Raw genomic sequence first — 24,731 nt, 5'->3', positions numbered from 1 at the left:
GTAGTATATCTTAACAAACATGGAGATCAAATCACTTTCTGATCCACTTGCCTGTTTTATACATTTACCTGTTTCATAATCATGGCAGATTATAACAACCAGTGGTTACAATAAATGGTCAACCCACTTGCAAATGTGAACCATCTCAAGTGTTGCTATAACAGTTCTTATGTGTGCAAAGTCATTATGCAGATAGTATATTAACACACATTATCATAGCATTATGTTGGCAGTATACCTGCAGCCTTGGATAATATGACTGGACTCCTTGGTTTCTAATAGCATAGCTCTACTTTGGCAATTCACATCATTCTGAGTCGTGACTTTCAACTGAAATGACAGCACAAAAATTACAGCAGAGTTTGGTCAAATGGTGGCACTGTTGCATCAGAAAGATGTTCAAAGCAGTTCCCTATAGAGTCCATTATGGCGACTCCAGCCCTAGTAGACAATACCAGATAAGCGTCACTCTGAAATCCTTATGCATATGATCTTATTTTCATTTAAAAGGCAGTCCATATGTAGGATCTTAATTTGAGCCCGTCTCCTACAGCAGGAAAATAATCCTGCAGAAATTGGAAATGTTAATTAGTATGTGGATTGTAATTAACAGAGATTTTTTGTGGTTGATACATTTTCTGTAAGGTAAAAATACATTTGCACAACTTACAGGAGCAATTAGTGTTAAGTGTCTTGCGCAGGGGTACATCTACAGATTTTTTCACATAGTTGGCTCGTGGATTCGAACCAGCGAACTTTTGATCACTCTTAAACGCAAGGCTACCACCCACTTTCTCAAGAGGAAATTACAAACTTTAGAAGCCTTTTTTAAACTCACATACACTACAAGTTTGAAATGTCCTGCAAAATTCTTCACCAATAGGGTGATCAAATGAAGATCCTACATCTATATGTGTTTTGTAGCAAGCAAGTTAAGCAACTGTGTATACCAGAGGATGTTGGTCGGAGGAGTTATAGGACAGCCTCATTGTAAATATTTTAATACCATTAATGGAACGGGATCTAACACAAACATATGGAAACCAGGTTTGACTCCGTACCATTTATTCCATTCCAGCAGGGAGCCCAGCCAACAGCGAGTTGCAGTAGTCCAGAGGGGAGAGGACAAGTGGCTGGAGGACCTTCCTGTGTGAAGTAGGGTCGTACTCTATGAATATTGTAGAGCAAGAACCTGCCGGAGTGAGTCACTGCTTTGATGTTTACAGAGAACGACAGGGTGTTGTCCAGGGTCATGCCAAGGTTCTTTGCACTCTAGGAGGGCGACACTGTGGAGTTGTCAACCATGATGGACATGTATTTGTGCATGCAGGCCTTCCCAGGGAGCAAGAGCAGCTCCATCTTGTCGAGGTCGAGCTTGAGGTGGTGGACAACATCCAAGCTGAGATATTTGCCAGGCACACGAAAGGGAAGGAGATAAAGTAGTGGAGTGTCATCAGCATAGCAATGATAGGAGAGACCATGTGAGGATACGACGAAGCAAAGTGACTTGGTGTATAGAGAGAAGAGGAGAGGGCCTAGGACCGAGCCCTGGGAGACACCAGTATTGAGAGTATATGGTGCAGACACAGATCCTCTCCACGTCACTTTGTAGGAGTGGCCTGCCAGGTAGGATTCAATCCAAGAGCATGCAGAGCCTGAGACACCCAGTCCTGTGAGGGTGGAGCGGAGGATCGGATTGTTCACGGTGTCGGAGGCAGTGGATAGCTCTAGGAGGATGAGAACAGAGGAGAGAGAGTCAGCTTTGGCAGTGCAAAGAGCCTCCGTAACACAGAGTACAGCAGTCTCAGTTGAGTGACCCGTCTTGAAGCCTGTCTGGTTAGGGTCAAGAAGATCATTCTGATAACGGGAGAGTTGATCACAGAAAGCATGGTCAAGTGTTTTCAAAAGAAAAGAAAGGAGCGATACAGGTCTATAGTTTTTGACGTAAAATGAGTCGAGTGTTGGTTTCTTGAGGAGTAGAGTGACTCTAGCCATTCTGCAGCCAGTAGCTTGGGATGAGTTGATGAGAGAAGTAAGAAAGTGGCTTCAGCAGCGGATACAGAGGAAGAGAAGGTAGAGAAAGGGAATGAAAGGATGATAGGTCGTCCGGAAGTTTAGTTTTACTCCATTTATCGCTCAGCTGCCCCGCAGCCTGCAGCCCTGTTCTGTAAGCTTGAAATGAATAACGCAGCCACGGAGCAGGAGGAGGGCCGAGCAGGGAGGGGGAAAGGGGACAGTACGAGTCATAGGATGCGGAAAGGGAGAAGAGTGGGGTTGAAGAGGCAGGATCGGGAGACAGAAGGGAGAAGGATTTAGCAGGCAGATGGGAGATATGATAAAGATTGTGAATGCGCATGACCATCTGGGTAGGGCTGAATGGTTAAGATTGGAGGAAAGGAGACAGAGACCTGGAGGGGGTTGCAGTGAGATTGGTAGGTGAGCAGCCTCTAGTAAAGATGAGGTCAAGCATATTGCCTGCCTTGTGAGTTGGAGAGGACTGGGAAAGTGTAAGGTGAGATGAGTGGAAAGGGAGAGTTGAAAAGAAATTCATCCAAGGCAGACATCGGGAGGTTGAAGTTGCCAAGTACGAAGAGCAGTGAGCCATCGTAAGAAAATGAGCTTATCAAGATGTCAAGCTCATTGAGGAACCCTCCAAGGGCACCTGGTGGGCGATAGATGACAATAATGTTACGCTTGCGTGGACAAGTTACAGTGACAGCATGGAATATAAAATAAGGAGATGGACAGGTGAGATAGGGAGAAAAGAGAAAATCTCCACTTAGGAGAAATGAGTAGACCAGTACCACTACCACAACGACAAGATGCTTTTGGACTATGAGAGATAACTAAGTCAGATGAAGAGAGAGCAGCTGGAGTAGCAGTGTTCTCTGGGGTGATCCATGTCTCTGTCAGGGCCAAAAAGTAAAGGGATTGAAAGGCAGCATAGGCTGAGATGAACTCAGCGTTCTTGACCGCAGATCTGCAGTTCCAAAGCGCTGCCAGAGACCAGGAATTCCACATAGGTTGAGCATGCAGGGTACACTAAATTAGAAGGTTTGCTGCCAAGGTGTGGGGAGCATCTATAAAACCTTCAGTAAGAAGAGCGAACAGGTGTAGACAACACACAGAGTTGCCAAAGCTACAAAAAGAGCAAAAATGAGATCATCTGAAAATAACTAGGTAAGAAACTCAAGTGGTGTGGAGCCTTACTCTCTTTTCTTCCTCAAACAACTCCTCAAACAACTCCTCAAACAACTCAAGCAGAACTGTCTTAGTTTTGCGACAAAACTGCCACTGACACAGCTGCTGCTGAGTAACCAGGGGAGACTGAAGTACTAACACTAACTGCTGATTGCCTAGGAGAGGTGAAACCAATCTCCCTCCAATACAGCCACTTACTGCCAAAAACAAGTAACAAATTGCCCCTTAATCCTGGTTGATGTGTCAACAAGTATCTGCAAATGATGAGCAAATGATGAGCAGTCAGCAGTTCACATACCAAGTAGGCCACTAATTCATTGAGAGGGTAGTGGCACCTGCTTTGTGTGTCATAGGAGGTTATTTTGTAAATCTGACCACTAGGTGGCACACCGTCATTGTATTGCAGTAAAACTATAGTGAATGGGACATAAAGTTAATGTAATAAACACATCAAACCAACACCATGTGTTATAAATCCTTTATTGAGAGACATAAATTACAAAAATAATATAATATATAGCCCTATTATGAGGTGGGTCAAACTGTTGTTATGTGATGCGTGTCATTTAAATCTGAACCTGTGAGCGACCCATGAAAGGAGATTTTAGCAATTAAGATAGTGTCATCAAAACATTAAGTGAAAAAACAAGATAATTCACTTCATTGAGTACTCCTCAGTAATAAAAACATTTTTTGGGGTCACCGTAACCTTGCTCGTCATGGTATCCATGCACGAGGCTGAATTTCCCTGATTGGTGGACTGGGTTGTGAAGTTAGCATGGTTGGTTGTTAATATTGGTCAGCAGTTTGTGATGCGGGGCCTTATATGGGGCGGAAAGCCCCAGGAGCCATTGTTCCACGCCCATCCTCATCAACCTGGCCCATCAAGATGTAAGGCATTCCTGAGAAAGAGATTGATCAAAAATGCATTTATTAGGCAATCTGGCAACACTGTCTATGATGACACAACAGTCTATGCTGATAAGTCAGCAGTGTGTGTGCATCTGTGCATGCATGTGTGTGTACATGTATGTGTTGCATAATGCTGTACATGCCAGTCAGATTGTCTGGGAAGAAAAATAGGTTACCTTTTGCGGATGATAGGGCACTTCTTGCAGGCTGACACCAGTTTGACAGACATGTTCTCTCCAGCCTGGGTGATGGTCAGCTGGCCAGCTTTGTAGGCCTTGATGAGAGACACACTGATATAGACACTGCCCTGAGGACCAGGGGTCAGCGCTGTCACCTTACCCGTGATCACTGAGAGAGAGAGAGAGAGAGAGAGAGAGAGAGAGAGAGAGAGAGAGAGAGAGAGAGAGAGAGAGAGAGAGAGAGAGAGAGAGAGAGAGAGAGAGAGAGAGAGAGAGAGAGAGAGAGAGAGAGAGAGAGAGCGAGCTAGTTTAGTTGCCTGAGCAATACTGTGAATTTGTTATGACCTTAAATCGCTTGATTAATTTGGCTATCCAATGATGCTAGCCGTCTAGTGGAACTCACCAAATTCACTGGCACAGAAACTGCTCTTGATATTTCCATCCCTCTTACATGCCTTTTCACACAGTGGGTTCAAGTGAACTAGAAAATACAAACATTGTTTACACACACAGCGACACAAACACACAGACATGTGTATACATAAACTTAGGTCTTGCTACACCATTTCTTCAGCTTCTCTTACCTGGCTTCTTGATGTCCGGTTTAGTAACTCTGGCCCTGTCTGGGCCTGGCTTGTTTGGTGGGCGGGTCCTGACTGGTTTGATTGGTTTGGGCTTGGCAATGGGCTCCTGGGGCTGTGGGGTTGGGGGTGGCTGGTGTCTGGTTGTAGTGGGTGGTTGGGTGGTAGTGGTGGTGATGACTGTTCTCTCAAGCAGGATGGGTTTAACAGCAGTCTTCCTGAGGACTGACTCTTTACGGGGTCCTGATCCTGTGTTGTCTACTGTGGGGGTTCTGGATCCGCGGGGGACGCTGGTGTAACTGGCCAGGAAGCCATCAGAGGTCACGCTGAGGTCAGACACAAATTGTACTAGGAGCACGTTCCCATTGGTCACAATGGTTCTGTGGGCAGAGAGTAATACAGAGGGAGGATTGGAAGAGAGTAGAGTGACAAGAACAAACAGATATACAATATATGATCATAGATGTAGACCACTAACAAGCATAATCATAAACACAGGAAGTCAGGCAAACACACATAGAGTTGTGTACCACTCACTGGGGGCTGACGTCACCACAGTATTTTCCAATGCGTCGAGAGTCATCTTTTCTCCACCGTTGAAGAAGGCCACATAATCAAAGCGGCAGTAACTGTCTGACTCCACATCAAACTTATCAAACTTTACCTCAATCACCTAGCCCACACACAGAAATAAACAGAATGACAAATACAACAACGTTACACACTAGGAACATCATTTGAAACTCCAATACATTTATGCATATTGGTGCACATTTGGTTCTGTGGTTGGCGCAACATAATGACAGCATCATTAGCAGAAGTCCATTAAGAATAAAGAGCATAGAAGCTGAACATGATGACTAATAACCTGATCCCGCTCTACTGTGATGAGCCAGGAGCAACTGATGCCTGCTGGGTAATTCTTCTCTGGCCAGTTGGGTGTTTTAACTTCACCCTGGGCTTTTGTCATCTTTCCTCCACAGAATGTGGCTCTGAAAATGATTGATACACAGATCAATAAATAATCAGGTGACTAAAAGATTTGACAGTGGGTATAAGCCTATGTTACATTATGTGAGCTAATAGACATAGGAAATTGCAAAGATGTTGTTCCTTAGAAAAATAGAGAGTGAGAGCCCAAGTTATACTGTAAAGCTTACCATCCACATGTGGTTTTCCTCCATTGAAGTAAGCCAGGCCCCCCTCCCTCCAGTCTCAGAGTCGCTCACCATCTCCAGCATTATGGTGTTGGTGGTGGAGATGAGAGAACCAGGCCTGAACGTTCCACAGAACCTCCCAGCTTCTGCACCATGTTGGAGTGGCCATTGTACACATCCAGGTAGTCATAGCGACACATGGGGTCAGCCTCCAGGTCAAAGATGCGGAAAGAGAGCATGACCACATTGCCCTCTGGGACCTGAAGTTTAGAGAGAGGGCAGAACAGATCAATATGTAGGTTAAATTCAGAGTAATTGTGAAGTGGTATGTAGTGCAGGGCCAGTGACTCACTGTAATGCGCCAGGTACATTTGCTGTTGGGTTTGTAGTAGTTTGGAAATCCTTCACTGCCCACAAAGCCTGAGTCTGCAACCATGTCTCCCCCACAGTGGAACACAGGCCTGAGAGAGAGTAGGTGGGAAAAAAAGTGATGTATTATCATGTACTGTACTTTATAAACGTTGGCTTAGGCTTACCACATCACTATCACTTTGGGAAACACGCACATGTGCACACGCACGCACGCACGCACACACACACACACACACACACACACACACACACACACACACACACACACACACACACACACACACACACACACACACACACACTCACACGCACACATCACACACACACACCCTCACACACACACACACACACACACACACACACACACAGTTCCTCAACAGATCATCTCTAAATCCATCAGGCACCCAACAATGTAATGCCTCCTTGGCACACTGGTGTCAGTTTCAGGAGAATGGGAAGAGAGAGGGGATGTAGACAGGATGTAGACAGGATGTAGACAGGATGTAGACAGGATGTAGACAGGATGGAGACAGGATGGAGACAGGATGTAGACAGGATGTAGACAGGATGGAGACAGGATGTAGACAGGATGGAGACAGGATGTAGACAGGATGGAGACAGGATGTAGACAGGATGTAGACAGGATGGAGACAGGATGGAGACAGGATGTAGGCAGGATGTAGACAGGATGGAGACAGGATGTAGACAGGATGGAGACAGGATGTAGACAGGATGTAGACAGGATGTAGACAGGATGTAGACAGGATGGAGACAGGATGGAGACAGGATGTAGACAGGATGGAGACAGGATGGAGACTGGGCCAAGTTAGTGGAGGTAAAGGTGTTCTTGACTAGAGCTTCATCAATGAGACCTCCCCCTAAAGAATTCTCCCCTATGTTTGTCCAAGTTTCTAATCCAACCACCCAGTCTCCCCCTCACCCCATGCATTTCCACGTCTGCTCAAATAATTAATCCAAGCTCCTTTTCCAACGGAAAAATACCAAACCTGGACTAATACCAGAATACTTTCATTGATAAATATATAATTGTTTGCCAGTGGCCTCACAGACAGTCATGGGCACAGACACATTGGAGACTGTCTGTACAGGAGACAAAGGTGCACAAAAGTAACTCATACCTAGTGTGGAGCATCAAAACAGATAGTAGAGACATACTCAAGAAGAACAAATAAAACCCACAGACTTAGTCGTTACCATTATCACAACCGAAGGACAAAATAACTTTTCTAGGACTCCAGCCAACACTCAAGGCTTGACCTCAGACACATTGAGAAAGTGCTCAGTCTGTCACATTATAGGAGCTCAGACTTACAGAACCCCAGCAGACAGAGGCAAGCTGATGAAAGCTAAGATATCCAGCCAGAGTCAAGCCATCCTGATCCAACCCCACACAGACACATACAGACAGACATACAGACCTCAAAGCACTGACATCTGGGGCAGCTCAACCACATCAACACCATGGACCATTCACAACGCCAACAACAACACTGCCATACCCTAAGCTAACATACAAATGCAGGAAGCTCCGATAGGAGGTTCAGAGCACACTGCGTGAAATCTGAACATGGCACACTCAAAACCATACACGCTCTGTATATGGTTATTTTATATTGTGAACCATAGAAATAATGTAAACAAGTGCATCCTTGTGGATATTGCCACAGACAATACAATGTGCATTCACCCAAATGGAGCTATCCACACTGTAAAGCCTCTTGCAAACATACATTGCACACACTCCAACAAGCGCAATACACTCATATTCCCTACCTGGTGTAGTTAGTCTCTGGTTGCCTCTGGCTCTGGCCCTGTGCCCATCCTAAACATAGAGCCAGGAGCACAGAGAGACCCCAGATACAATGCTCACACTTCATGATGCCGAGAGCAGACACAGTAAGAGGGTAAACCAGAAGAGAGAGATGGGAGCAAGAGAGGGGAGAGCTGGAGGACAGGGGGAGGGAGCCACTGGAGAGGCATAAAGAGGGAGTGAGAGAGAGAGAGCGAGAAGAAGAGAGATGCTGAGAGGTTAGGAGCTAGAAGGAGACATGACGGGGGAGACGTCGCGAGGGGGAGGGGAGTGTTTAATTAGAACCAGATGCTGTCTCAATGTTAACATTGGCCTCCATGCAACAGAAGGGGTAAAAGGAAAAGACAGAACGAGAGACTAACGTCCCACAATGGCTGCACAAACGTTTGTGCAATAGACTAATTCAAGGCCATAAATAACTGAAACAGCTTATTACCGTTGCACACAGAGCATGCTAAATTATAGCTTTTATCTTGGTTGTTGCCAGGTTAATTACGGCATTGGTCTCAGTAGATCACAGAGTCTGCTGGATCGTTATGATGCCTGGTTCCTGGCTGCACAGGTGGAGGTAGAGCCTGGGGTACCAGGTGGCCAGGACCATTACAAAGAAGGTCACTTCTCTTTAAATTCCAGTGCGACCTTTTGACCACTAGCTTGACTGATGTATTTAGAGGAATGGTTCTTTATCAAATTTATGACACTTTTGACATTCATGAATAGCATAGGCTATTAGAACGGCTTTAGCCAAGCAACTTTCAAAGTTAGATGAACATAAAGGTACACCCAGTATCTGAAGCCCCGTATTTATGTTTGACCATATTCCCCAGCACCCTAGAGCTCCTTTAGCTCCACAGACAGACAGACAGACAGACAGACAGACAGACAGACAGACACACACACACACAGACACACAGACACACAGACACACAGACACACAGCCTCCCAGTCGGAATGTCTTCATCAGCCCCCACAATGCAACGAGATAGGAACAACACCCCAGAGAGGCCTGGGGAGTGTTCACATGATGTGGATCTGTAAAGCCGACCCTTTCGCCTGCATCGCTGGGCTGGGGCCTTTAGAGGGGGTGCCGTTTCATACAGACCATAAAACAGCCTCTTTCAGACGGACAGAGCAGTAAAACCATGACCAAAGAACATAGGAGGTGGTATATGTTTATACATTCACATCCCCTAGTCATAATTACAGGTGGTCTCTCACTTTAACATGGATTCATGAACAATTGACTGATTGATATAAGCCAGAGCCTATGGGACTGCTTGAACTGCTTGAAATGTTGTTATGGTTGTGTTATGATCATTTTATGATACACCCCCTATCAACAATGCTATGACACGGCTGCTCATTAGCTTGCCTTGAACTCCCCAGTCAGTGTCTGCTGCCTGCTGTGTGTTAAGCTACATCTCTGATAAGAGGCTGAGACAGCAGGAATGTGATGACGTGCAGAGTGAGTCTGCTGGGGGCGGATGGCGTCTGTGTGTGAGGACTGCTGCTGCTAGAGCGGGGAGCATGAGTGACTGTAACACCTGGCTGGAGTCCAAGGGTGTAGGCCTCTGATTCTGCCACGACTCCAGAACAGTCCATCACGAGACACACATTCCTCCTGCAGGAGAGACAGCAAGGCAAAATGGGTAGTATGGGACTGTGGTAGGGGATGGAGGGAGGGTGGATAGTTGGAAGATTCCAGGAGAAATGAACTAAGCCGATGGAGAAAATGGGGAGGAAAATGAGATAGTTTAAATGCCACTGCAAACCGAGGATACTCAGCAGTGCAAGTATTTATGATGGAAATTGAGTCATATTTATTTCTTCCTGCTTGAGACGGATATCCCCCCTGCACACTCATATACACTACCGGTCAAAAGTTTTAGACACCTATTCATTCAAGGGTTTTTCTTTATTTTTACTATTTTCTAAATTGTACAATAATAGTGAAGACATAAAAACTATGAAATAGCACATATGGAATCATGTAGTAAACAAAAAAGTGTTTAACAAATCCAAAAATATTTTATATTTGAGGTTCTTCAAATAGCTACCCTTTGCCTTGATGACAGCTTAGCACACTCTTGGCATTCTCTAAACCAGCTTCACCTGGAATGCTTTTACAACAGTCTGGAAGGAGTTCCCACATATGCTGAGCACTTGTTGGCTGCTTTTCCTTCACTCTGCGTTCCAACTCATTCCAAACCATCTCAATTGGGTTGAGGTCTGGTGATTGTGGAGGCCAGGTCATCTGAGGCAGCACTTCATCACTGTACTTCTTGGTAAAATAGCTCTTACACCGCCTGGAGGTGTATTGGCTCATTGTCCTGTTGAAAAACAAATGATAGTTTCACTAAGCCCAAACCAGATGGGATGGCGTATCACTGCAGTGCGCTGTGGTAGCCATGCTGGTTAAGTGTGCCTTGAATTCTAAATAAATCACAGAAAGTGTCACAAGCAAAGCACCCCCACACCATAACACCTCCTCCTCCATGCTTCACGGTGGGAAATACACACGCGGAGATCATCCGTTCAGCCACATCTCACGAAGACACGGCGGTTGGAATCAAAAATCTAAATTTTGGTCTCCAGACCAAAATACAAATTTCCACCGGTCTAATGTCCATTGCTCATGTTTCTTTGCCCAAGCTAGTCCCTTCTTATTATTGGTGTCCTTTAGGAGTGGTCTTTGCAGCAATTTGACCATGAAGGCATAATTCACACAGTCTCCTCTGAATAGTTGACATTTATTTGGGCTGCAATTTTTGAGGCTGGTAACTCTAAGGAACTTATTCTCTGCAGCAGAGGTAGCTCTGGGTCTTCCATTCCTGTGGCGGTCCTCATGAGAGCCAGTTTCATCATAGCGCTTGATGGTTTTTGCGACTGCACTAGAAGAAATGTTCAAAGATCTTGACATTTTCCGTGTTGATGTCTTAGAGTAATGATGGACTGTCGTTTCTCTTTGCTTATTTGACCTGTTCTTGCCATAATATGGGCTTGGTCTTTTACCCAATATGGCTATCTTCTGTACACCCCCCTACCTTAAAACAACACAACTGATTGGCTCAAATGTATTAAAAAGGAAAGAAATTCCACAAATTAACTTTTAAGAAGGCACACCTGTTAATTGAAATGCATTCCAGGTGACTATGGTTGAGAGAATGGTTGAGAGAATGCTAAGGCAAAGGGTGGCTACTCAAACATAAAATATATTTTGATTTGTTTAACACTTTTTTGGTTACTACATGATTCCATATGTGTTATTTTATAGTTTTGATGTCTTCACTATTATTCTACAATATAGAAAATAGTACAAATAAAGAAAAACCCTTGAAAGGGTAGGTGTTCTAAAACATTTGACCGGCAGTGGACATGCATGCACACTGTCTGGAGTTACAAAATATCTCTGGAACTAATTGGAGAGGAAATTGTTTTCAAGAAGAGATGTCTCAAACCGAACAACAGTGAGGGAGGTGTGAAATGGAGTGTGACAATAGCAACTGCTGTTCCCGGACGAATCATAAAACATCTCTTCTCTCATTGTGGTTTCACTCCAAAGGATTCGCTCCTGCTTAAGAAAGATCTGTGTCCACCGCATGCACATGCACAGACAGAATATAAACTGCCTCACAAACGTGTGCTCTTGCAATAAATACTTTTTTTTTAAATAAACCATGAATAAAACCTACTGAGTAATGGGTGAGTCAGGTTATTCAGAGAAATGTCCAAGGCACAGAGAAACAGTAAGGAGACACTGAAGTAGAGACAGTGTGGCCATAATTATGAGAATGAGGATGAACAGTATGAATATAAACAGTCAAGTAAACCCTGTGACCTGCCAACAGGCCACATCTTTTGGGAAGTATTGTGTTCGGATTTGGATCGTATATCCTCTACCTTGGCAACAATGAGGGAGGTATGAACATGAGACTCAGAAGTTTTTGTCCCAAAATGGTTATGTAACACAGTATATCCGGTGTTAGTTTCCATCCAACTCAGGTCTCATGGGAAATCCATACTCTATATCAGATAATAGCAAATCAAGCAACTATGAAAATAAAAGGCTTAATGTGGTTTTAAAGAGAGTTAGCATGAGTGCATTCTAGAATGCAGGTCTTGTTTTTTCTAAGAGAACTCTGCTCCCAGGCTAACAACAAAATAGTAATGTGAGTCTCTTTTCAGCAGCCCACAGATGGACAGTCTAGCATCTGTTGAAAGTACAGTTGACTTGCACAATGCCTAACCATTTGGCCATGACTCTGTCCGTGGGTGGATGTGAGAGTGCCAGTGTAAGATAAGTCCCTCTGCCTCCTCCCCCATGGTCATTGTCCAGCAGTGCTCAGTCACTTCCTGCACACGGAAAAGACAGTGGAATGTTCAGATACACTTTGAACAGCGTTTTGCAAATCAGGAAGGGAGAATGCAGACTTAGATTTAAGAGTTGAGGTCTTGTGACTGTTTGTTACTACCAGCTGAGACCCATACTGGGCTAATCTGACCTAAGACCCAAGCAGATATTTAATCTGCTCTAAATCACGCTGCCTATTGCACTTAACCTGTGGATTTGGAGAGGGGAAGATTTCAGGAATTGTTTTGACCCATGCCAATTCCCTACTTTGAATATTACTTAGAACTGGAGCACTTAGTGATAGAGATATATACTATATATACAAAAGTATGTTGACACCCCTTCAAATTAGTGGATTCGGCGATTTCAGCCACACCCATTACTGACAGGTATATAAAATCTGAGCACACAGCCATGCAATCTCCATAGACAAACATTGACAGTAGAATGGCCTTACTGAAGAGCTCAGTGACTTTCAACGTGGCACCGTCATAGGATGCCACCTTTCCAACAAGTCGTTAAATGTCTGCCCTGCAAGAGCTGCCCCGGTCAACTGTAAGTGCTGATATTGAGAAGTGGAACGTCTGAGAGCAACAATGGCTCAGCCGTGAATTGGTAAGCCACACAAGCTCACAGAACGGGCCCGCCAAGTGTTGGAGCGCATAGCGCATAAAGCTCATCTGTCCTCGGTTGCAACACTCACTACAGAGTTCCAAACTGCTTCTGGAAGCAACGTCATTGGGAGCTTCATGAAATGGGTTTCCATGGCCGAGCAGCCGCGCACAAGCCTAAGATCACCATGTGCAATGCCAAGCGTCGGCTGGACGCGTTCTCTGAAGTGATGTATTACGCTACACCATCTGGCAGTCTGACAAATTAATCTTGGTTTGGCAGATGGCAGGAAAACACTACCTTCCCTGATGCATAGTGCCAACTGTAAAGTTTGGTGGAGGAGGAATAATGGTCTGAGGTTGTTTTTAATGGTTCGAGCTAGGCCCCTTAGTTCCAGTGAAGGGAAATAACACTACAGCATACAATGACATTCTAGACGATTCTGGCTGGTCCAGACCGGACAGATCTGAACAAAACATAGTCATCTATGTTCACATAGATGGACCAAAAAACCAATGTCCGTGGGTGTGGAAATCAAGGCCGGTCCAGACTGACCCAAAAAAAAAATAATTCCAAAAGGCATTGGTGTTGGTCCCTGCTTACTGAGGTGTAGCCTACAGTGTTCACTGAAATTGAATTTTATGAATGCCCATCTACAAAAAACAAAAACAAAAAAAAAGACATCTGGACATGACAAAAAAAAACACATCCAAAAGACGTCGGTTCGTGCTTAAAATGTCAGCCAGCAATAACATTTTTAAAATAAAAAATATTGTAATTTTGAAACTACACTAAAAGTGCAATAACTGCAGTCGACTGTGGTATTTTGGATGCAGTATTTGCAGCATATTGTAGTTATACTGCACTCTTAAGTGCAGTCTTTTTTTGTTAGGGTATGAAGGCCCATCCATATGGTAGGTCCACCATTTGTAAAAACAGGCCGTTACATTGGCTTTATTAGTCCTGATTCCTGCGACTAAACAATTTCTCTTTTTAAGCTCTGAATATCAGCTACCCAACTTTTTAGGACTTATCTTGTGCCTATTTGCCGTGTTTCCACAGCTGGAAATGCTGAAGGATTTTCTTTTTCGCTATGATCAGCTTATCAAACATTTTACGGACACAAACTAGAAACCACTGATCATGAGAATGGGGTGAAACTCCTGGAGAACAGTTGTGATTGCCTGTTCCGTATTGTCCATTTTACATTATATATTATTATTATTTATTATATTATTACATTGACCGGTCCTGTTTTCAGGATATGTTGTTTGTTCACGGTAATGTTTTATTTGATTTAGGTGCCATTTAGGTGTAAAAAGTGTCCGTCTCAATACATTGGCATTCATTTTATCTCCAGCCTGTAGGCTACAGAAAATGCCACATACTCTTTCTACCATATCCTGTATCAACAGCACCCTGGAAAGGCATGCTGGGAATGGACAAACAAAATATTTATTTTCCTTTGACAAAGTAGGCACTGCATTTTACAGGGCCGAAACAGCGCTCACTCAAAAAAAACATATTCCACTGGTTGAGAGAAATTGTCATTGTTTTTGGGCAGAATTATGTGAGGTTTTATTTGTTGTCGTTGGTGCGTCTTGGCCAGTTTAGCTCAGAAAATGCCGCCCTCGCCAATCTTCCGCCATAGGCGGAAACCTAATCTGGCCTAATGAGCGGGCCGGCAGTGCTGGCAAATTAAAAATGACTTCAATATGTTCGAATGCCTAGCTAATCTACCGTAGACAATTTCAGAAATGTAATGTATCACCAGTCAGGCTGGACCTGGAGCCTTCAACCAACTGTCCCCAAAACCTCTGGTGGCAGAGAAGGTCAAGGAATAAATACTGGACTAGATGATTTTAGCGACACTGATGTCCTTCGCATACCTGTAAGAATATAAACTACACACCACAACTTCTTCAAGACGGACAAAAGAAAACAGAACCAAATTACATTTCACTTTTTAATATGAATTACATACCAAAATCCCCCAAAGAGTTGTAATAAGTAACTAATCCTTTCATTTACAGTAATGAAGAAGGGGCAGACTAACTATTGATAGAACATATTGGCCTTGACCAACTGCATGATCAAGGCCTGCTCCTCTCCCTCATCAACAAAACGGGCTCCATTGTTGTTAACATGGGAATGCCCATCTCTGCTCGTGACAAATGTGAAATACTATTTGTACAGAAATACCCATAACAACTCAAACAAAACAGGGTATTTCTTTTAACATGGTCTTTATGTATTTTGTGTATTTCTCTGGAGATTAAAAAAAAAATTAGGATGTTTTCCCAATAATGGCTAAAACTTTACATATTTGTACAACGATTGTGTTGTACAATTACATTATGAAAGAAATTAACCATTCAGAACATTACATGACAAAACAGCCCACAGAAAACTGTAGTATGTCAGCTCCTGATCGGTGGTATACTGTAATATACACATGGTACAATATCAAAAATACTTGAAATAAGTATTCTACCAAATATATATTTTTCTAAACGAATTTGCGTTTTAATGGTTCACAATAGATTTGACATCATTTTCCAATATGGACATTGTGGACAAATAAATTATATTGCGTTGATACACACAATAACTTGTAAAACTATCAAAGTGTCACTATAAGGGGAGAAAAGTCCCAAAGCAGTGAATTACAAATGGAACATGTCTTCAGTCCTCCTTAGACAGGGAACCAAACATGTCAATTAAATATTTACTAAGGGCTTCTCTTTCCATTTTTACACTTAAAATACATTGAATATTTACACCTTAGATTCCATATACGTTGAGCTACATTCTCTATGTCTTTAAACAGGGTCGGGTATTCTTTGACTCCTTATCCATGTTCTCTTCTTTGTTCAAACACAACACATTAACAGCAAACTTGGCTCCCGGTTGTCCCAATGCATTGCGTTTTAGAGTCATTGGCCATATAGAACTCCTTGGTTGCCGTTTACAGCCAGAGTCCCCTCACTCTGTTCCGGATGATGACGTCACCTCCAACTCTTTCACTCTGGTGTTCACTCTGGTGACCGTCTCGTTCCTGCTCCCCTTGCCGCTCACCCCCCTTAGTCTCTGTCTGGGGGTGTTTGTGGTGGTGGGATGGAGGTGTCATGTGTGACTGTTGCCATGGTAACAGGGGTCTCTTCCTGTAGCTGGAGGACCCTTGTCAGATCCATGTCCTGCAGCTCCACATTAAAGGGCCGGGGGGCGGAGGAAGTGGGAGGAGAACCGCACCCTGTACAAGTCTAAACACAAGCAGAGGGACAAGAGTTGAATAAACCCCTTCTTCACAAGTATTTTTTTATTTATTAATCTCCACTGTCATCTATACTGATTCCTGTGAATCTTTCCGGTCTGAGAGAGGCGGGGTTGTAGCTACGGTCTCCAGTATGTGTCTGTGTGCTGACTTACAGGGCTGTTGATGGCCTGTGGCAGGCGTCCGTGCCCATCCAGGGATGGACCTGGATCAGCTCTCTCTTCTGCTCCTCAGTGAAGCGCGGCTGCTGTTTCTGCACCGCCCTCAGTATCATACCATCCTCCCTGAGAACAGTCTCCTTGTCCCTTTAAAAATCACACACACACACCGAAACTCTTTCACTTGTCCATAGATATGCCATAGTCTGTAGAAGGTGGTATTAGTAGCAGAACGGTGAGCAGGCATTTCTCTTTTTCATAGTCTGTATGAATAAATAATATATAAATATACTACTACATCATCATTCATAAATACAATTACAATAGCATTTCATATTAATCATGACTACAATTGCCATGACAACAGTGTAGTGCAGTGACCATAATGAATTCTTACCTGGTGGGCATTTGGTACGTCATCATAACCTTGTCATCTGTGTTGGCCGTAAGGAGCCAGATAGGTTCCTGAAGGACATATTTCATGAGCTGGGCCTCTTCAGCCCCCCCTGGTGCCTGCTTATGGGAATGGTCATTCTCCGACGAGTCAACGCTGCCAAAGTATTTGCTGGTGTTGCTACTTCCTGTGGTTGAAAAAGGAACATGTTCAGTTCGTATCATGACATATCAGTCACAATATATAAACATCCTTTACCAATCACAGCGCTAACAATAATCTGGGAGGTGTTAAACTCACTTGTGCCACTCCCTGAGGTGCTGCATCCATTCGAGCCAGAGCCTGAGGACCCGGAGGCAGAGGCGGCCGAGCCGGTGCCTGAGCAGGCGTCCTCCTGCAACAGTAGGTCTAGCAGGCCACTGGAGGTGGACATTGCATCCTGGTCATCAGCATTATCCTGGAGGAAGAGAACACAAGAGAGACAGGGTTAATGACTAGAACTCACTAGACTCAAATGAACCTTTTGGTAATTATATTTTCTAAATGGATTGCAAGTTTAAAACTCACGTTATCGTCCTCTCTGTCGTCACCCTTCATGCTTCGCTTAACAGAGCCTTGACCTCCGAACTGTGATACCGAGCCAGGTGGGGGCAATGTCTGCTGCGCCCCTGTCGACATGCCCTCCTGGCGGTTGCCTGGCAACTCCTCCAGCTGTAGCAGGTTGAGGGGGGAGGAGCATCGTGACTGGAACAGGGGCGAGTCTGTCCCCTCCAGGGGGGCTTGGCAGGTGGACTGAGGGGTGCTGGAGCGGGAGTTGCCATGTTGGACAAAGGTGGGATCCATCTCGGGTAAGGCAAAGCTGGGAATCGGAATGGGATTTGGGAAAGGTAATGCTGGGCTGGGATTGTAACAATGTTGGGGGATCATCGACAAAGTCGGTTTGACCTGTGACGGGTTGAGTTGAGCTAGGGCGGGACTAACACGAGGCATGCCATTCATCTGCGTCATAGCGGGGTTGAACTGAGCCAATCCAGGATTGAGTTGTGGTAGTGGGATAGTCTGTTTGAACAGCGGTAGTGCTTGGTTAAGTTGTGCCATACCAGGGATACCGGGGCAAAGGTTCGGTATGGTTGTGTTATACTGAGGCATGGTGGTATTGAGCGGTGGGACACCTCCGTTGAGTTGAGGGAACATGTAGTTGGGCAGAACAACCATCATTGGGGGAGCCATCGGCATGGGCATCTGATTGGCATGCATGGGGTACGGTAAGCCTGGCTGGGGGCTGGGGTAGCCCATCTGCATGGCATTGGGGTTCACTCCGGTGTGGGTCAGGACTTGTTGTTGCACGCTGGGGTAGAGTGGGAAGAAGGGCAGGACTCCTGGAGGGTACTGGGCCACGGCAGGAGGGAGACTGACCTCAGAGGTGGGCCAGGAAGAGGACGAGGTCAGGGGTCCCTGCATCATCAGGGGTTGACCCATGGGGAACGTGAGGCCTTGGGGCCGCTGCCCTTCCCTCCTGAAACTACCGTTCATCCCACGCTGGGAGCCCTCCTGCTGGTGCTTCAGCCTCTTTCCCCCGCGGCCCCTCCTCCGTCCATGACCACCTGCTGGGTAGTCCTTCGAGCTGTGCACTCCTGAGACAGAGACACATAGAGAGGGAGAGACACCGAGAGAACACAGGGGTGAGCTGCATGGAAAAACAATGGTCTCTCGTTCATATTACCTTTCACAGTCATAATAAAAACCACATCTCCACTTGAAGTGTCCGTCTTACCTTTGGGTGTGGTGGTGAGTCCTCTCAGAGGAGGAGGGCCAGGGTCCAGAAGGCGGAGCTGTCCCAGGTCCCTGAACCGGCTCAGGAACACCTGTTCCTCCTGCTGGGTGTGGGCAGACAGCACCTCCTTGGTCAGACCCAGGCGGCCTGAGCATCCAGCTGACCTGCGGCCGTCCCTATCGGGCTGGGCAGGGCTGGGTGGTGCCGGGCTGGACAGGGCCAATGGCCGGGGGGTCACTAACATTGTGATGGCGTTGTTAGTGGCTGGGGCTGGAGAGGTGACGGTGTGAGTGGGGGTGGCTGGTGTCTCCTCCATCATAACTATATCTGCAAGGAATAAGGTTGACAATACATCAGAGATGAGCGAGAAGAGACGGAGGCCAAGAAGATAGGTAAACAAACAGTCGGACAATAAAGGGATGTGGCCTACCTGACTCTGGGGGCTTCTTGTCACCTACGTGGACAATGGTGCTGCTGAAGCTGCATTGGGACGTGACAGAGACCACACTCTCAGCCTTGCAGTGCAGCGCCAGAGGGCTCATCTGTGGCCCCCCTTTAGACCCTTCATTACTCTGGGGGCCTTCGAGATCTATAAGGAAACACACAGTTAAGACACCAAAAATACATGCAGAGCATTAAAAAAAAGGCATTGAAAAAAAAAAACATAATTTGAGGTGTTTCAATGTGATCTTTATTGTGTACCTTTAGCTGTTCCAGGCAACTCCCTCTGCTTGTCATCGTCTGACGTTGATGACGTGGTGCAGGAGGAGGAGCCACATTTCCTCTTCACTGTGTTGGGGACGTTGCAGCTCTCCAGGTAGCGTACGATGCTGTCCAGACAGTTGATCTGCTGGTAGGAGTAGTTGGCTGACGGGTCTTTCCTTGACTGCACGGAGGCCAGGATTTTAGTTGGCCCCAGAGCTCCAATAGGTCCCAAGTCCTTGTTTAAATTCTCTGGCACCACCAGGGCTCCTGAGAGGAAGAAGAACCGCATTATATACGCTATACATTTCGAATTGGGACATTTTATAGAACAAAATCCTGAAACAAACTCATTATTTTTTAAATAATTCCAGGTGTTTACCAGTGCTGGTGTGTTTGCGGAGTGCTGGGCGGTTGCGGGACTTGGTGAAGACCTGCTGGCCATTGGTCTTCACCATGTGGACGTCCTTACACATCTGCTGGAATGTCATCTGCTGCTGTGGAACAGAGATGGGGGAGAATTAGGCCTAGTTACAAGCTAGTCAAACATTACAAACTAAAATGACCCTGTTCAAATCTTGTTACCTGATCAAATAGACAACAGAAACATGCGTGAGGTTATGATTGTGTTAGTACTCACTGGTCTCTGGATGGTCTTCAGGATGAGCTCCTTGGTGGAGGGGCTGTTGCTGCCTGACGAGGAGCCTGGGCTGGGCCTCTGTGGGTGGGATCCGTGGGAGCTGCAGTAGCCCTGGGAGCCGCCACTGTGGACAGGCTGCACCAGCACGCGATGGATCTGCTCACTGAGCCTGGGGATCTCTGGAGACATGGCCCGCGCCTCCACCTCCACAGTAGGCGTGAACACATCCTCGTTCAGGGGACTCCTGTAGATGAGGGGAGAAGGACAAGGGAATGGGGTTTAGAACAAGACACGGCTTGATAGCTACACAAATAGGTTACAGAGCAGTTCAAATGTGGCTATTGCAAGATTGTGAAGGTCATTGTCGTAGCAGAGAGGTTAACTACTCACGTTCTGACTTTGTGTCGACCAACGATGAAGGCCACTTTGCGGCTCCAGGGGTTAACGAAGGAGGACCAGCTGGTATCTATGGTGAGATACTCCCCGTTCCGGGCACACATACGAAGGGGCGAGTGTTCAAAGGGCTGGCCCGCTGACTGGAGAACTGAGCGGAGAACCAAATATGTTAACATTTTGATTGAGTATAAGAACATAATCATTCATCCATTTGCTGGTTTATGAATCCTTACAGAATGTATAAGGCATGACTGTTGGACAGGAGTACTCACTCTTCTTGTGTATGGCCACCATGACAGGCCTGTCATCAGGGTGGAGGTACATGAGGACAGGGGTCCCAACCAGGTCCTGGGGCAGGTAGCCTAGCAACGGCACAGCCCTTTCATCGACTTCCTGAAAGAGACAGCTGGGGTGTGGCTAGTGGTGAAAATCCTCTTGTCAGCTGGGATACGGGGAGCTTCATATCCTGAGTGCACCTTCTCAGCGATGAGCAGGCAGCAGGGCTGTGGCTGAGACATATCAGAGTCCCGCAGTGTCAGCTGGTAAGGGGTCATACGGAAGGGGTAGTACCGCACCTCCCCCTCGCTGTCCCTCCCACCACTGATACGGCAGAACATGGATTTCTCCTGGGTGCAGTCCACAGGGGAGGTCACTGAGGGAGATAGAGAGAGGGAGATATTAGCACCACAACAATATTTACGTCACATACACAAATGTGATGATCCATTTCCATGTGAAATCAGAGCTGAATTAGAGGTGTGGAAACTTACTGGAGCCAGTACAGGAGGCCCAGGGGGGCAGGCGGCAGGGAGCCGTGCTACTGTAGAAAGTGCTGACGTCCTGGGGGGCCAGCAGCTCAGAGAAGAGCGCTCCCTGTAGTCGCTCAGGTTTAGTGCGCAGCATGGGAGAGGCCTGGGGAGAGATGTACACCACCTTCCCAGAGAGGAAGGACACTCCAACAGAGAATGTGTCCTGTACAGGAGAAGAAACAGAGGTCAGAACAATGTTCGGTTGGGTTTAAGACCTGTTAGTCTGGTTCTAGTAGACAGAGATTGTTCTCTAGTTCCTACCGTGTTCTGGAGTGTGTATTCAGAGGTGATGTTGTCCAGTTCCTCTGTGGTGAAGGCTGAGAGGTCCAGACTGCAACCGTGGCTCTCCTCCACACTCCACTGGTGGTAATACTCCTGATTCGCTGAAAACACACACACATTCAGACAGTATAAATAGCTATTATATATAGAGAGTAGTCATGCTATTTCATGCTAAAGCCTTGCAGTATACATGTAGCAAAAGGCATGGCTGAAAAGGCAGTATCTTACCTCTGACTTGTTTGACACAGTTGAGAGCGTACTGCAGGGAGGCCAGAGTGCTGGAGCGGCCTTTTGTCCGGTGGTCTGCAGGCATGCGGATCTTCAGCTCCTTCAGGGCCTTGAGCAACTCTCTCTGGGTCTGCAGCCGGGCCGGCTGGCCACTGCTGCAGCCGCTGGTGGATGGGTGGTCCTGCTCTGAGCTGCCACTCAGCAGGCTGTAGACCATGGAGCTGTTGGGAGGGAAGTGCTGTGGGAGTTGGAGCTGACCGGCCAAAATAACATGATGTTACTATCACTGCTGAGCATTCATTACAATAGTATAAGCGGTGTCTACCGGCTACCATCTGTACATGGTTGTGGTGTTTGGCGTATGTATTCTGTTAAACTTTTACCTTTTGCTCTCGGTTGTCTCCATGGCAGAGTCCTTTCCATTATGGGAGCTGCTGCAGGTTGATGCCTCATGCCCCATGTGACCTTCCACTTCTCTCTCGGCTGAGTCGTTCCCGCTCAAGTGGCCATCGGTGTCATCAGAGTTTGAGGACTTGCCCCCAGACCGAGTCCTCTGTCCATTTCCATTGGAGCTGCCAGTCTGACTCAGTCCAGACTCAGCGGACTGGGAGCCTGCCTCTTGTCCTGCCACCACATCTTCTGCTAAACTTACTCCACTAGTGTCATTTCCAGAAGTGGTGTATGCATTCTCATCACTCATAATAAGCAGTATGAGTGATTGACTATTGCTGTATGACAAAAATGATCTGTCAAAATAGAGCTGTGATACCCTGCCACTAGGTGGGGCTACTAAACTTAGATTGAGTCATGGCTTGGAAAAGCAAAAATGACAGAGAAGATATGGACAAAGTATGGACTGTATCTCATTGATCTTGAGTTTTTTTGTCAGGTCAAAGCTTATGAACCTGACAGGCCAATTGAAGAGAAGAGGGACGAGCCTTTCTTTGTCCGTTTGCTCTTCCTCGTGTGTCCACACTCAGTGCACTAGATGATTTGGCAGGATACCTGCTAGAAGAAATCATTCACAATCATGAGTGGTGAGTCACGTGAGATCATGAGTCATACATCTGTGTAAACACTAGTACATCTAACTTCACTGCAACATTACCAAAAACCACATCACTGTAAAGGCAATAGTTAACTCAAATCACATATGTGCATAACTAAATTGCTTGATTTCAAGTCGCCTAAAGTCATGTGTATCCAAGTATGGACAGGCTCAAAGAACTTGATCTCCATATATAGGACCATAAAAAATAAAATCCCTGTCAAGAACCGTAAACTGACAATAACAGGTAACCAAATGCTAGAGAAAGTGACTTTGTAGTCCTTTTCCCTATCTGGCATGTCTTGTGGGTTACTGTAACTATCAGGATGACACCGCTGTGGGATTTATTGTTGACGACAGTGAAGGCAACGTGCCTCTACTAAGACTACGGCACATAGCTAGCTAGGTCCCGAATGAGCTCATGGATTTATTCTACCTGACACAAACCTGGTAAAAGATGAGTCTCACTTGTACGAAACACAAACTGACCAATAAATATTAAACTGTATCTAGCTAATTAGATTCACACACACACACAAAATAAATCCTGGCTTTACACTCTTGCCATGTCACAACAATGCTTCACTTGCTAATGTCAATGCTGATCATTAAAAAAAAAACATAAACATGTAACGTTAGCTAGATTCTGGGGCTCCGGCGTGGCGCAGCAGTCTAAGGCACTGCATCTCAGACCCTGGTTCGATTCCAGTCTGTATCACAACCGAACGTGACTGGGAGTCCCTAATGGCCCAGCGTCTTTAAGGTTTGTCCGGGGTAGGGCGTCATTGTATATAACAATATATTCTTAACTAACTTGCCTATTAAAATAAATAGATAACTGTAAGCTAATACAACCAAATAGCTAACTAACGTTAACGAAACCATAGTTAGTTCTTGATCAGTTGACATTCTCACCTTATTCCATGAAGAGAAAATACGTTCCGAGGCAAACACTATTGAAACTTATTCCACAGTGTATTCAGTAGGTTTACAATTATTATTTTAATTGCAGAAACCCGAAATGACATCTTCAGCGACCTGGTCCAATGTTAACAGACTGCAAGACAAGTAGCACACACTGAACAAAACCGCACATTGTATTCGCAGTACTGGGAGGGAACACGCAAAAGCACACGTGATGACGCCCCTTGTCTGCTCCCATGTGTGGCATTGATTGGTCCTCAACTGACTCCGACTCTGCTCGAGCCAAATATACCACGCCCAGCGAATGCATTCATTGGTTGAGTAGGGCGGTGTCCTGACTGCACGGGGCTCTTCTATGCTTCTCTATCACGTTGCCCCAGCGGTGTTCTCCGTTCAGAACATCAGAAACAACATTTATTGGCAACGTGCCACTGCCAATGTTCTGAATTAATGTCATTTCTTTATTGTTTCCTTGCGTGTTTTCCCTAACCACGAAACAGGCATGTTTACGACTTTTTTTGTATCATTTTGAGGCATGGATAATATATATATTTTTAAAAATGTAACCTTTATTTAACTGGATATGTCTGAATATGGATATGTCTGACTCAATTACAGACATATCCAGATAGGCCTACGTACTACAACCCTAAATTACACTAAATAAGTGCACAAATGCTACTGCAGCAGTATGACTAGCCACAAATATCAACCCCTTCCTCTCCAAAATTCTACCCTACAGCCATAATTCTACCCTAAAACTGTAATTCAATCAAATAGGCTTACATTGTCAGTCAGTTCCATTCCCTAGAATTGTTTTTTTGATTGTAATTGTTCCTAGATCCTTATGATACCTTCATTCTTTATATTGTTTAGATTCCCTTTGGGACATGCAATTGTCCTCTC

At 45.5% G+C, this 24,731-nt stretch overlaps 2 pseudogenes; both read right to left on the bottom strand.

The window, feature by feature from the left end:
* Positions 1–3,665: 3,665 nt before the first annotated feature.
* Positions 3,666–8,447, bottom strand: LOC135550450 (procollagen C-endopeptidase enhancer 2-like; annotated as a pseudogene).
* A 6,712-nt stretch (positions 8,448–15,159) lies between these two features.
* On the bottom strand, positions 15,160–23,974 carry LOC135550449 (period circadian protein homolog 1-like; annotated as a pseudogene).
* Positions 23,975–24,731: the final 757 nt, after the last annotated feature.

This window comes from Oncorhynchus masou, chromosome 12 (assembly GCF_036934945.1).
Source record: "Oncorhynchus masou masou isolate Uvic2021 chromosome 12, UVic_Omas_1.1, whole genome shotgun sequence".
In the NCBI taxonomy this organism is placed as follows: domain Eukaryota; kingdom Metazoa; phylum Chordata; class Actinopteri; order Salmoniformes; family Salmonidae; genus Oncorhynchus; species Oncorhynchus masou.
Note: the sequence above shows the minus strand (reverse complement) of the source record. Positions and strands in the feature narration are given on the sequence as shown.